Below are 14,320 nucleotides of genomic sequence, written 5' to 3'. Positions count from 1 at the left end.
GTGCACCGGCAACTAATCCACCGCCGACAGTGCGGGAAGACACACTGGCACCCGGTGCCGCCGCCGTGTAGTAAAAGCGAAGTTTGCCAATTTCCGGTCCGCGACCGGGCGGCCCTCGTCGGCGTGGAATTTGTGAATGAAGGCCCATTAGGCCCACGTTGGGTTCGAGGAAATCGTGCGCGCCGAAGATTGTTTTCCGAGGAAAGCGAAAGAACGGAAGAGTGTGCGTGAGCGCGAGCGAGCACACGAGTGAGAGATGATGAAGTGAAAAGTGCTCGTACGCGACTCTGCTCGGTGAGCAGCTCGGTGAGTGAAGCGAACGATGTGCGAGGTTCGTTCGGCAGGATGTGGGATGCCGCCGACTACCGACTTGTGCCCAGGGTGGCATGGCAGGAAAGGAAGCCGGCCGGTGGGACGAGGTGCAAGCGTTGGTGTAGCACTGGCAGAAGCGTAAGGAAGGATGTGTAGGCGGCCAATAAAACCCGGCGTGAGTGAGTGAGTCGGGGTGAAAGGAACGGTGCGTCGTAAACGGCGACAGCAAGATCGCCGCGCTCGCGAGTGGGTTACCGTGGTGCCGTGGGCCGATTTTAGGTGGGCCGCCCGGGCAAACCGTCGCACACGTACAGTCCGACAATCGACAACCCACACACACGCAGATCGGTATGCCCACACTCAACAATGCAACGTGGCACGCTTTTGCTCGAGGTGCAACAATAGTGCTCAGTCCCAACTAGGTGAATACACAGATATCGAATAGAGAGCTATAAAGTGGTTTTGCACCTCGCAATAATGAGAAGAGAGAAGAGACAAAAAACGAATAAAAACATGAACTAACTGGGAAGGGCCAAGTAACAACAACAAACAGGTAGAAAGTAAGTGACCTCACTAGAAAACAATGAGCACTGTTGAGAACTATTGAAAAATCAATCAAATGGGCCAAGAAATGTATAAATACTGGCAAACAAAATATTACAACCTACCAAAGAGGCCTACCATTGAAAGAAAAAAACTTATTAAAACTGAAAAATCGCAACTGGCGAACAACAACAAAAGAAAAAGGTACCATAACTCAAAGGTCGGTACGTTAATACCGATAAACAGAGCATCACAAACGGTCAACATTGGGTCCGCTGGCCCTAAACAAACTCAACGTTTAGCGAAAGGTTAAACCGACATAATGGAAGCATTAGAGTCCACCTCCCAAGTCCAATCAACAAACATACTCTCTCTTTCTCTCTCTATCTCTCGCTCACTGCAGCATAATGAACGTCTATTTGACCTATCGGTATCAGTCGAGGGCAACACAAATTATCTCCGACACCTTTGGCCGCGTGGGGCATTTGACAGCATCGGGTGGCGGTTGGCCTTTTTGGCGCTCAGAACCTTTTTTGGTTCCCCATCCAAGCCCGCGGGCAAACCCACGGAGCCCGGAAGCCCTAAAACGGCTGCAGCCTCAGTGAGGGACAACACGCGAACTGGAAACAGACAAAACTCAACATACGTTTTGGCGCCGATCCTTATCGCGTCGCTGATAGGGATGCGCGTCGATTACGCCCTTTTTTTACGAACGGGGATTTTCGGGCAACATTTATTGTCGCGTATGTTTTTATGCTGGTTTTCGGGGCCCTCCCCGCCCACGTGGGCGTGGGCCTGGCTGGCACGAACTGCGTGGGGACTTGGCGCGTGCTGCATGTGGGCCCCCGGTGCGTTGGCGATGCAATCGTGGCACGCGTTATCCAGCGGATCTCCGTTGCAGCGAAGGGCATGGATTGGACATCAGCCGCAGATCGGAAAAATAAGTGTCGCCCTTTCCGAGGATATTCGTTACCACTCGAGATGTCGATAGCAACGATTCGGAAGCCCTTACACAACCCGGCAACTGGGTAGAAACTCGAATTTTAACACTCTGTTGAAATCCATTCGGGAGCTAGACAAGTTCCGAGAAGGAACACGAGGGTCTGGTAAATAATTCAACCACCTACCCGCGCACCCATCACGCAGATAGTTGTGCGATACCTTCCGCTTGAGTTGCCGGGCGGCCTTGTCGGCCTTGTGAGCCACGCGTAGGATTCGATAGGACTGTCAACCTGGTCAGCGTGCGAGGCGAGTACCAACCGTTCGTAGTAACTATAGTGTGCTCCGGCCAAACGGCCCGCCGTTGATCAATGTACTTGCTTTCATTCATACGCAGTGACCACAGCCCACGTGGACCGGTGTCGTTCACGCCACACGGTTTCACTTTCTCGCTGGCAAGTAGATAAATAAAAAATCGATGTTTATCTCCTTAGACTTCCTGGACGGTGCGCCGATACCTTCCAATTTAATACTTTCCGTTGGGCCGCTCGGTTGTTTGTTCGAGTTCAATGGTGATAAAATACTGCTTTTTACCCTACTTCTTTAGTGGCATGCCTGGGGCCCTTAAGGGCGATTGATTCCACTCGATTGAGTGTGAATAAATCGGATATTGATCACTGCTTGAAGAAACTGAAACTCTTTTCCATTTTGCAGCTGACGCTTCCAAGGCACTTAAGAGTATGAAATGATTTAGCACACTAATCAATATTTTCTTCAGCATCTCTAGAATTTCTTCTGTCCAATTATGTCGCGTTTTTACTAGCCCCTATTGCTAGCTTTAATAAAAAAATTCGTGCTATACTCCTAGCTCCCAGTTCGTGCTATACTCCTAGCGTCCCAGTTTGGACGTTAATCAATACTCACATTTTTATTTCGAGGTTTACAGAACCATAACGGACACAAAAAGAACTTGTAGCACACATTTTAAAACTAAAGATGCACTTCTTTAAAATTAGCAATGAAAACTGAATTGTGCACTGCAACTCGTAACCAGACAGCTTTTGGTTGTTTTCTTTTCGAATTTCACTGACCCTTCGCGGACTTTAAACACTTCATTTTAGTGAAAACTTTTGCCAACACCAAACACTTGCATCACAATTCTATAACTTTCGTACTTGCCGACATCAACCAAGGCACACTGTGATCCGTCGATGCTACGACCGCCGAGCATAAGCTGTGCTTAGAACTTCGCGACAGTAATCACCGCGCTCACCACAGCAGCAGCACGTGGAACGCCCGACGACCGGATGTGAGGTTACGATTAACTATTCGTGGCGCACCGCCCGGCTAGAGTAATCTCCCGACTTCGGCCCCGACCGGGTGTGCAAACGCGACGGCACAAAACTAGGGACCCCGTTGCCATGGCATCGCGAAGAAGTTGCAAAATCGGCGCGTGCCACAAGATGCCACGGTACAACATCGGTCGAAATGATTTGTGGACAGCCCGGAATCCCTCTCACTAGAGGTCACCTTCTGGAGCTCTGCGGGCGTTTGGATTTTGCTGTTGATTGATAGATAGCCATCTTGGGCAACGGCAACGCAGTGAAACAGACGAGCGCGAGACCGTAAGAATCGGCTGCGACACTATGTCTAAGACTGACTGACGGGTTGGCCAACTGTAACTCCTCTATCTGAGCAACGCGAGCTGTGTATGCGTGTGTTGCGGCCTATTCTTATCACTCAAAACACTAAGCATCCAGTAGTTCACTCGCTTCCAGACGTAGATATCGGGGAACTCCACGAACAGCTGACTGGAGCGCGACCGTTCGGAGATCGTGACCTCAACAATTATGCACCGACTAGCCGGACGCTTACGGCGGCACCGCAACCACGGAACACGCGATGCACGCAGCCAGGAAGATTGTCTACTGGCGTTTGAAGGGGTTAGCACCGACTGGACCAGAAACCGGCCAACGGGTCGACGGAACCGAATTTGCTCCGAGCTCGTCCACGCACGGTGTGGACGAACGGGGAAGTATACTCTCACTCACGGCTATCGCCCCGACACCGGCGGAGCCGTTTTTGGTGCCATGTTCCGGCCTACACTTGCCGACGGGCGTTACGGTGGCCAACCTACGGTCGTCGAGACGGCGGATCAACACCCAGGCACACTTTTCCTAACCACTACGGTGGCCGAAATCGACGACTACCCCCGGTGTGCGTAGGAACACTTGAAGTTCTGTGTTAAGTTTTTTTCTCCTCTTCGCTGTCCGTAGTGGACTCGGGAACTACTCGGTGTAGACCCCCGCAAATCGGTACGGAACCCCACACAGAGACGCGTTGGATCTTCCCTCGCAAACCCCGAAACGCTTCCTTTCCGTTACAGGCGAGACGAGATTGGAGTTAAGCCCAACCTTGTTTGTGTTGGGCTGGGATGCGCTGGCGTTCATTCATATCACCAGATACAGAACATCATCGATTTTGTGGCGGAGGTGAGCGTTCTTTCGTTACACCTGTAGCACACCGTTTTGCAAGTAGGTCAAGCCGGCCACCGGCACCAAATAGGGGGAATCCTATTTTGGGGTGGTCATTTCGATGTAAATCTTCCTCAAAAATGCAAACTGAGTACAGCTTTTAGTTTCGACGTTGCTACACAGAAAGTAGAGATATTCCCCATAATATCTCCTGTTTCTTCTCAAAAATAGGGACAAAGTATATTTACCAAAATGTAAAAATAGTGACAAATTGTATTTTTATATTTGCCGCATGTCAAAACGGGGCATCGGAAAGACACGAATAATCGTACGGTCATCATAAGAAAGTGGCCAAGAATAAGAAACGCTTTTCGCAGAACACACTTCTTACGCACGTAGAGCCGTGGAAGTAGATTTCCCCTAATCCACTACCATGCGGTATCGTCTTCCTAAAAAAGCAACGATGGCTTTCGATTCTATTTCCAGCGACCCCCCCCGGACATGGGTTTCTTTTTCTGGCAAAGAAAATGTGGCATCTATTTTGATAATCGCCACCGCGAAACGCGCATTACACGTGATGCTCCTCCAGCAATATCCGGCGCGATTTGCCTATTATTATCACAGGAAGGCAGCGGCTTAACGCGTGAATTCCGTGACCCGGATGGATCCAAAATTAACCGCAACAAGTCGCATTGTGGCTCACCTGTTGCGGGTGAGTTTTCCCACGCGCACGTTGGGCCCGCGACCCGCTCACGAAACGGACTGCCGACGGGATTCGGCGTGACAGTTACGTGACCTGTGGCTACGAACGTCATCGTCCTGGTGACGTTTTGGAGGCACCATCGAGCGACCAGCCGGGCAACTCGCGGAAACTTGAAGCAATATTATATTAATCATTTTGGGAAGGAGCCGGGCGATTGGCCGTGCTCCCGTCGTGACACGTGAGCTCGCGAAACCTTCTCCTGGGACCCTGTCTCCAGTGTCGTGTCTGGCGTACGGTAGAGGCCGAGCACGTGAACTTCCGCCTGGCTTGGCTATCGTTTGACGTCATTACCGACGGGATCCAGGACCTCCCCCAACCCCGTCGTGATCAGGAAAACTGGGGCCGGAAATGTGCACCACGGCACCATGTGTTGTACAGGTTGTTGTCTTCTCCCGTCCTTTTGGCTGTTGGGGGAATTAAAAGACGGCGCAATGATTACTTCCACGTGCAATGTAAGCACTTCCTGTTCCAGCGTTATCTCTTGTGGGAAGTGGAAGTATTTATAGCGACGGAAGATTAAAAACGGAAATACTTTGTTTCCGAGTTGCCTCTCTCGATTGATTCGTATTTTTTGCTTTTATTTTTGTTGGGAAAGCTATTGGACCCAAAGCTGTGGCCGTGAAAAGTCGTAAGATATTTTCTTTTAATTTGCAGCATGATAATGGGATGGAACTTGAGCGAATCCAGAGAAGGGCGCAAACGAACCTTCGAGAAGGATGTTGCACAATTCCGAAGGCCAAAAGATGCAACTTGGCTACAATTTACATTTTCAAATTGCATCAGACGACAGACTTTGCCAATGGCTCACCATTTACATACCGCGATGTGGAACAGGTGTTGCCCAACGACGGGTGTTGCAAAATCAACATCAACAAACCGAACGCCATTGGCTGGTGCACTTTTCCATACCCGGAAATGCAAAAAACCGCTTAACCCGCGTCTAGCACGACTCGCAAGTTGCAAGAATATCCAATAAATTACTGCAATGGTCTATTATTTACCCACATTAGATCCGCCCATCGTGCGAACGTGTTGCCGATGCACCGAGCATAAGGTTTCGGGGTGGGCCTCAGACACTCGGGCGGTTCTCGACGGTAGATGCTTGAATTCTATTGAAACAAAAGATAAATAAATAGTTCAAGAGAGGGAATGAGATAGAACAAGGAGAGAGAGAGAGAGTGGGATGCCCGCGAGTGTTTAGGGAGGGAACCGAGCTACAAATCGCGAGTAAAATCAAGACCGACCGACGGTAAGACATTGGCGTTTAGTTTCGCCGAGCAGATCAAGCTCTGTAATCACCATCGCGGGCGATTGATCGTGGGCCACACCGAACACTCGATCGCATTCATTCATTCCGATTTGACGGGAGTGTCCCGCCATTCATGATTCCAACGCCATCAATTGAGCAGGTTCGAGGGCCTTAAGCCGCCAACCGTAACGGCTGAACCGGTTGACAATTTGACTCCGCATAAATGTTGTCAGCTGATGGTTTTTATTCTTCTTGAAGGATTCAAGTATTGAGAATTTAAGAACCGTTGCGGTTTGTTTCCAGAATGGTTAACATAAATTAGCACAGTTCTCACCTCCTGTTTTGGGGTCACGGTCGAACCTTTTCGGGGTTCGGGTGGTGGTGTGGTTCGGGTCTTTCTGCACATTCAAAAGTTTTTTCTTCCAGTAATTGTGCACTTAATACACTGAAACTAAAAACTATTTAGTTCTTTTCGTATTCGCGAGCCTTTGGTTTGCCTTTTCCTAAAAATTAAGCCCATTGTTAGCTTTCAAAATATTCTTCGTCTTCAAGAATCAAGCGGATCATTGGTTAATTCGTCATTTATCGCATTGAACTGTTCAACAGCATAGCAACATTTTTAAGATATAGACAATCGATAGAAGAAACAGTTTTCTTGGTCCGTCATGTCGTTCGTTGTTTGCTACAGTCTAATTGAAATTAAGATTCGATAATTGACTAATTGCCGCGGTGCCTACCGAGAAGGGAGGAGTCTATCCGTCAATCGAAGGACAATAAACATACCTTGGCCGCTGGCTGATGGTGGAAAATAAGGTTGCCACAATTCGGATACCTTAACGGCGGGGCCTTGACAGGGCTTCGTCCTCCCTTCCCTCTCGCAGAACCCCCTCCGCGATCAGTCCGGTCCGGCCGGATCCGGATCAATTTGGGGCCCACTCAAATCCAATCAAATGGAACAATCTCCGTGTAAATGGTTCGCGAAGCCAGAACCGGGAGGGTTTTTCTATTTTTCTCTCCCGCTCACCCGTGGGCCAGAGCGAGACAATGGTCGATCACCAGTCCCTGTGCACCCCCCCCCGGTGCGTATGTGTGTGTCGTTTTGTGCAGCTCACAAAATCATTAGCTCACATTTGTGCCTTCAATAAACAAATGGCCGAATGGTGCAGTGTTCCTCTCGTTTCAACTTGTGGCTCGACAGCGGGCCAAAGCGAGCGACAGCAACTCCATCACCGGGGCCAACAGGCAAACAACAACATCATTGGGGGGAAGAAAAAAATCAACACACATCTTGCAACAAACAGGATTTTACCTTTTTCGGGCGACCGGACTAATTATCGTCGCAGATCGATTCCACCCACACGCCCGATCAGCGGGGCGGTGTGGGTGGGGTCAGAGAAGGAAAACAACATCCACACACACACACACACAGAGGTGTGGTGGGCGGCAGTAGAAATGAGATTCTAAAACGCTTCTAAGGTGCTGCTGGTCCTAGAGGGGTCCAGCAATACGCAAATAGGACCTCGCCTTTGGCTCCGAAGCATTCAGATGGCCGATGCCGTCCCACCGATGGAGCAATAGAATTTATGACAATCATGTCTTTGGCGCGCGCCACAAATAAAGAGTATAAATCTGTTGGCATACCCCGCGTTTGCAATTTAAATGGCGGGCGAAGCATCCATTCATGAATTATCGGGTCGCGATTGCTTTTTTTTCGCGTTGCGCTGGTCGCCAGATTGTGTCAGTGTGGCCATTTCGTTGTAGGTTTCAAGCGATGCCTTGTAATATTTGAGTTTTCACAGCGATCGCCCGTCAACAGTTTGAAAGCGAGTTCTTCGGCCGAGACGTCCTGAGAAGTATCTCTATCGGTTTTACTATTTATTTATCATTTAAACACAATGTGAACCTTCGCAGAAGGCGCAGCAAACAGGGCGAACTGAGATTCTCAGCCGACTCACTCGCAGACGGGCCAGGCCAACGTTTGGTGCCGGGCAACTTCGCACCAGAGTTTAATGAAACTAAATATTACAAAAGCCTCTCTTGCCAATAAATTAATCATTGATTAATAAATCATAATGATTTATGACTTTTTATTCGATCGAACTCTCAGCGAGCACCCCGGCGACTCCCTCGCATGGCCACTCCGCGCTGCTCCTTCGAGTTTCAGTTTGGCACGTCGCCGGCGTCGTCGTCGTCGCCATCGTTCGAGGCCTGTCGAACTTCGAGTAAGCAGCAGCAGCAGCAGCAGCAAGCAGTTCCAGCATTTATCGGCTGCTGGCTGGCTGGCTGGCAAGCCGCTCTCCGTGGTGTCGATTCTGGGACCCCACATTCGTGTTTTTTTTTTTTGGTTTGCTTCTTATGCTGCCATGGCTCGCAGAGCTCGCCGTGGTTTGGTTTTCAATAAAACTCGAAATGACAGGTAAATTTATAAATAATTACATAGTTACGTAGCCACACGCGTGCAGACACCGGGCTCCGTGGAGGCCGATTCCGTGTCGCTGTTTCCCGGTTCCCCACACACCGCGCCAGGTGCCAAGTGGCGTTCTACGACCGGTTCATCCGGATGGGTGGAAGAAACACGCGCAAAAGTCCTGCCCCGAGTTAGACTAAAGCGCGTGGTGTGAAATGCAGGTCAGTTTCGGGACCGGGCCACGTTCCGGGCGCACAATCCGATTGACCGATCCGGTGCATGGGAGGTCGCATGGTTTGAACTTTGAGCTCTCTGGCTGTGGATGCTGATGGCGTGTCAAGTTCCTGCGGGTCCTTTAGCAAGCAATCGTGCTGATGTGGCCGCCAAGCATCTGGTCACGCTCCGGTTTGGGGCTGGCCGAATTCGTTAGCAAACCACAAGGCACAAGGAAAAGTAGGAAAAGTAATGACAACAAAAATGATTAAGAAAACGGACAATAAACTGAAACGAGAAAAAATCCAAATTTATACCGAGCGAAAATTAATACAAAAATGAAAAGATGTTAATGGCATTGCAACACTTCAACGTGATAGAAAAAAAATCGTATTTAATTTGAAGGCAAATAAAGGTTAAAAACGGAAGGGCAACTTGTAAAAAGCGAGCCTAATTACCACGAAATGTTTGAGATTAATAAAAGGTTAAAAAATTAGTTAGTAAAAAACGTTGAATTCGTCTATGCTACTGGACATAACATAGCTTCAATTCCAAAACAATCGGTTGTCACAAAAACATATAGTGTTTGATCTTTTTCCGAATTTGTGGAAATTTTTTATATACTTATAAAAACTAATAATTAAACAAAACAAAAAACACAATTAACAACCAGATTGCTAAACCTTTCTTCGCAAACCCACTTTTCGCAATGGCTTCGAGCAGAGCGGGGCACACATTCTTAGTTCTGCCCTTTTCGTTACCGGAAGTCCCTCCGTCCTCTTCCTTGCCACCGGCCCATGGTCCGAGTGCGTATGCCAGTGTCCGATCGGGCCAAGCAGATCGGGCCAACATGTCCATTACAAGCAATTAAATTCCTCGAAATCAGCCACCGCGTGCATGCAAATTGCAATCAACATTTTTCCAACAGGGCACCGGCGAGTCCGATCTATGAGCCGGTCTCGGGCAAATAGAGCCACCGCCGGGGAGCCGGCCGGCCGGCCATCCGCGGAGGGTTTGTCGACATTTTTGCAGACAGCGCTACCGGGGGCCGCAGCAGCAGCAGCAGCGAACAGCGAGAGCCTCCTGCCGAAGGCCACCGGTAGCCAGCCGTTTCGATCGTCTTGTCGCTCCGACACGAGCAAGGCTGCGAACGGATTAACCCCCCGACGGCCAGGCCGGCCGTCCTCTACTCGAACCAACCAGCAAGCCGGATCTCGATCTCGCCGGACCATATGTGTGTTCCGGTCTCACCATGTCGCTAGTCGCCGTACGCCAGGCCCCACGGAAATCCATGTAAATCCATTTTAAATGATCGCCCGATCGACGGCCCAGGACCGGTGTGGGGGGCAGACAGGAAGGGACGGGAGCGGCAGGACCGGCGGGACCTACTAGTACAGACAGGCGAACGCTCTCGCCGCTTGAGGGTGGTAACGGACCGTGGACGCGTTGGGGTCCATTTCGGGGTAAGTTATTAGACTCGAAATCAGATAACAGTTTCTTTGCCTGATCTGGGTACTCTGCGCGAGAGAGAGAGAGAGAGAGGGAGAGAGAAAAAGAGAGAGAGAGGGAGTGAGAGAGTGAGAATAAGATCTTTAATAATTTGCATAATTTCGCCCGCGGGCACTAAATCAATAATGAACGTGTAAGTGCCGGACGGTGCTTTTTCTAGCCAGGCGGACGCCAACCGGACCCGACCGGGCCAACATCGACCGCCGGGATCCCGACCCGGCACCGGGACCGGGGCGGTTGACCACCACCAGACACCATCAGGATCGGTTGGTTGGTTCAAACAAATTCAACTCCTCGCCGGGAGCGTTTGTTTTATGAGCGCGAAATTGACGGCAGACGACGTCGGGAAGAGTCCCAACATGGGACCCCTAGGAATGTGCATAAAGTCTCCCCCAACGGGGCCCTGAATCGCTCCCGGGCTGTGGGGAACGGGGTACCGAAGACCTCGGGGAAGATAGTGTACCGCCGCGCATTGCATGCGACCGTGGCATATATTTATGCGCGTACTGACACTTCATTTGTCCATAAAGCACCACGCGGCGTTCGGTGCTAGGCGGTGCGCCGGGGCGGGGCACAGGGCATTAGCTTTCATGAGACCCATAAGAGGGCATATAAGGAAGCGATAAAGCGTGTGCCTTCTGCATCAACACCTGGTGGAGATAGTGATACAAGACATGTGCTGAATTTAAAGAAATCTTCAACGATTTCCTAAAAATAGTTAAAGAAGAATCAACTGAATCATGTTAGAAAGCCAATATTCATGTCTAGGTGCAAACTCCGTTGGACAAGCTTGAGGACGACATTGAGATCACCTATTGGTCTCGTGCCATTATTTATTGCTTCCAGGTGATAATATCAGCGAAAAGGCGTTGAAACATTGATACGCTCTGTCGGCAGTTGGCAACACTGCCGCGACGGCTTCACGGCTTTCCAAGTACTTGCGCCTGGAGGCTCGATACCCAATCGCTGCGTCAGCAAAGATGAGCCAACGACAATGGTGGACGGGTTGCTAAATGGACACAGCGATTCCCGGTATCGCTTGGCTGCTGAGAAGCATTAGCCGGACACAGTGGGACACAGCGCCGGGACATACACGTGTCCTGTGCTGTCCTTCAGCGGTTGACAGGGAGACAGATGGCCGGACGGAGCGAAAGGTGTGATTAAAAGCTTTTCTCCGGGCACTGATTGGATCGCTGATGGATCGGCCTCTTGGGGAGGATGTAAAACAACGCCGCCCGGAACGGCAGAAGAACTGCCGACTGTGAAAATGTCCTGCCGTTGATACTGCGGAGCGGGGCAAACTATTTTTAGGATCGGCGTACTGCAAGATGTCTCCTAATTGCCTAGCCAAGTGGTTCATGTCTTTTTCCTTCGTCGGCGTCTCGTGTTTTTTTCTGTGAAAGTACTGTAGTTACCAAATGCTCCCCAGGGAGAATGATGCTTCACTTGGGACCACTTGAGAGACCATGTCGATTCCATCTAAATGGGGCTATCGTTATGATGAGTCAGTGAACCGAGTTTGGGGTAGATCATTTTCCTGCGGTTTTTGGTTTGGATTGCATGTATTTTGGGAAAGTTTTTTTTAGAAGATTTTTAATAAATTGGCTTTATTTTCGAATAGTTTGAATGTTTTCTGCAGTACCGAACATGTGACAGTTCCATTAGGTAAATTCCGTAATTTATTTTCAATAATTTGGACAGTTTAATAGTATTTTGAACGCGATATTTATTGCTCCCGATAGTTTGTGCAATCGAAAACAATATTTTCAATAAAAAAATATTTAAATGATTGCTTAAACCACATAATCGAACTTACTATAACGCAGCCTGATAGTAAACTAATACGTATAAGACGTTCAACAACAACCATTACCCTTAAAACTCACTATAGCAAAATGGGATATTTATTTATTAATTATTACAACGGTCAGGTCCGTATTAAGCACCAAGTTAAAGTTTTACACTTACCTTGACTCACTGTCAGTGTTCGAACTGATGTCTTTCGGGTAGAAGCGGATAAGTCGGTGCAGCGCAACCAGATGATCTACGGACGAGCTACATAAACAGGATTCTCTGAAGTAACATACTGAACCGTTAGAAAGGTCGAAAGTAAAGCTATAGACGGCCATTGCCACGAATGCTTTCTCGATTATTCATTTGTCACACTTCCTTCGCTACACTGTCAAATTGTTTGATAGCCGTCCCGGTGCTCGGTTGAAGGAAAATCAATTAAATTCGATCAATGATTGCCGTCGTCGATCACGGGAACGGCCCGGAGCAATGCAGCCCCGGTAGTAGGTTGGCCGATTGAAATGTTACTTTCTGGGTCCATTTCTTCCATGTGACAACTACAGCCAGCAACTCAATCAACAACGCGACCTCCAACGCGGACCGCACTTATTTCGTTCGCCGCAACGGTGTCCTTCAGACCGAGCGACCTCCGGCCATAAACAATGCTTCAGACTAGTGTGGGGGACTCGGTGTGTGCGTGTGTATGTAAGAAAGTTAGCAAAGCGGACGTTAATTTGCTGGCTCCCCACTTGGGACCCACCTAGCTGCTGTTCGGCCGCAGCAAGATCGCGCCAAAGTCGGCTCCACGCGGCATGTGGCTAAGCAATTACTCAAGGCAAAGGGAAAAACAAAATCACAGCAAACCAATTGACCGCCAGTCCCCTGCAGTGTGGCCACGAGGTGGTGGCATCCAGATCGAGCACAAATTGCTTGTCCCGCGAGCCCCCGGAGGTCCTGCCGGGGTCCGGCCGGGCTCGGCGTCTCCAGGTGGTACCGTAATTTCCAGTTTCAGCAACTAATCAGCGAGCCATATCGGGGGCCACTAGCTGGCCGGCTGGCTGACCAGAGCGAAGCTGTCAAGCCGTAGCGGCGGAGACAGGGGGGGGTCGAAGGATCCTCGCGGTACCCGTTAATGCGAATTGTTTGGACAGCACCGGACGTGCGGTCCGGCGTCCTCTAAACGTCGGTGAAATATTTTAATCAACGATCCGGCCGGAGCGGAGAGCTTAAGGAACGTGGCCCAACCGAACCCAACTGCCGAGCCTCCCGGCAACCCACTCCAGCCCGACCCCTCCCACGGGGGCTAGTTTGGGTCCGGCCGCAATCGATCGACCGAATGGTTCAATAAATCACCATTCGCTCGCCGATTCTCCGTCGGTGCAGTCCGGAGCAAAAATTCCGGTAGCGCCTCGGCGGGGGACCACCGAGCCGCCGCTGGAATCCGGACGGAGGGAAGGCTGCGGAGGTGCGCAAACATTAGCCACGTTCGCGGCCGGCGGCATTCGGCGGCCAGCGTCCGCGTGCATTAATTGCCACAATCCGCTGGTCCGCGTTCGCGAATCGGTAGACGCGAAATTCAACACCCGGCCCGGTCCGGTAACTGCCGCTGCTGGCGATGAGGATAGATTTCGCTTTTTTTGGTCAATACAGTGAGCATCTTTGATGCTGGTGTGTTGAGGTTATTTTAATATTTGAAATACTGTAGGAAAAATAAGGTGCAAAAGTCGAAATATTACACCAAGCGAATGAATGGACTATTGATTGGTTTGATTCGACTGCATTCCTGCCTGGTACTCCTTAGGGAACCACAGTTATTTTTTGTTGAGTTTTCGACATTTGTCAACAATTGAATATGGTTGTTCCAAAAGTTTGGAACTGTTCCCTATTACTTCACATAAATAGTGTAAAGATAATTGGTTTTGTGGTCAATTGCAGAAAGAATAGGCAAACCCCTGCATTAGAAAGTTCCTATCGAAATATGATTAAAGTAGATACTAGAGCTGACTTATGCATCATGTAAAACTTGAGGAATACTATAGGAAACATACAATAAATGAAAAAAGATAAATGCAATGAACTCATTGCAACAATTATTTGTTGTATTCAAGCAACAAGTTGCA

This window comes from Anopheles bellator, chromosome 2, assembly GCF_943735745.2.
Source record: "Anopheles bellator chromosome 2, idAnoBellAS_SP24_06.2, whole genome shotgun sequence".
Lineage (NCBI taxonomy): Eukaryota > Metazoa > Arthropoda > Insecta > Diptera > Culicidae > Anopheles > Anopheles bellator.
Note: the sequence above shows the minus strand (reverse complement) of the source record.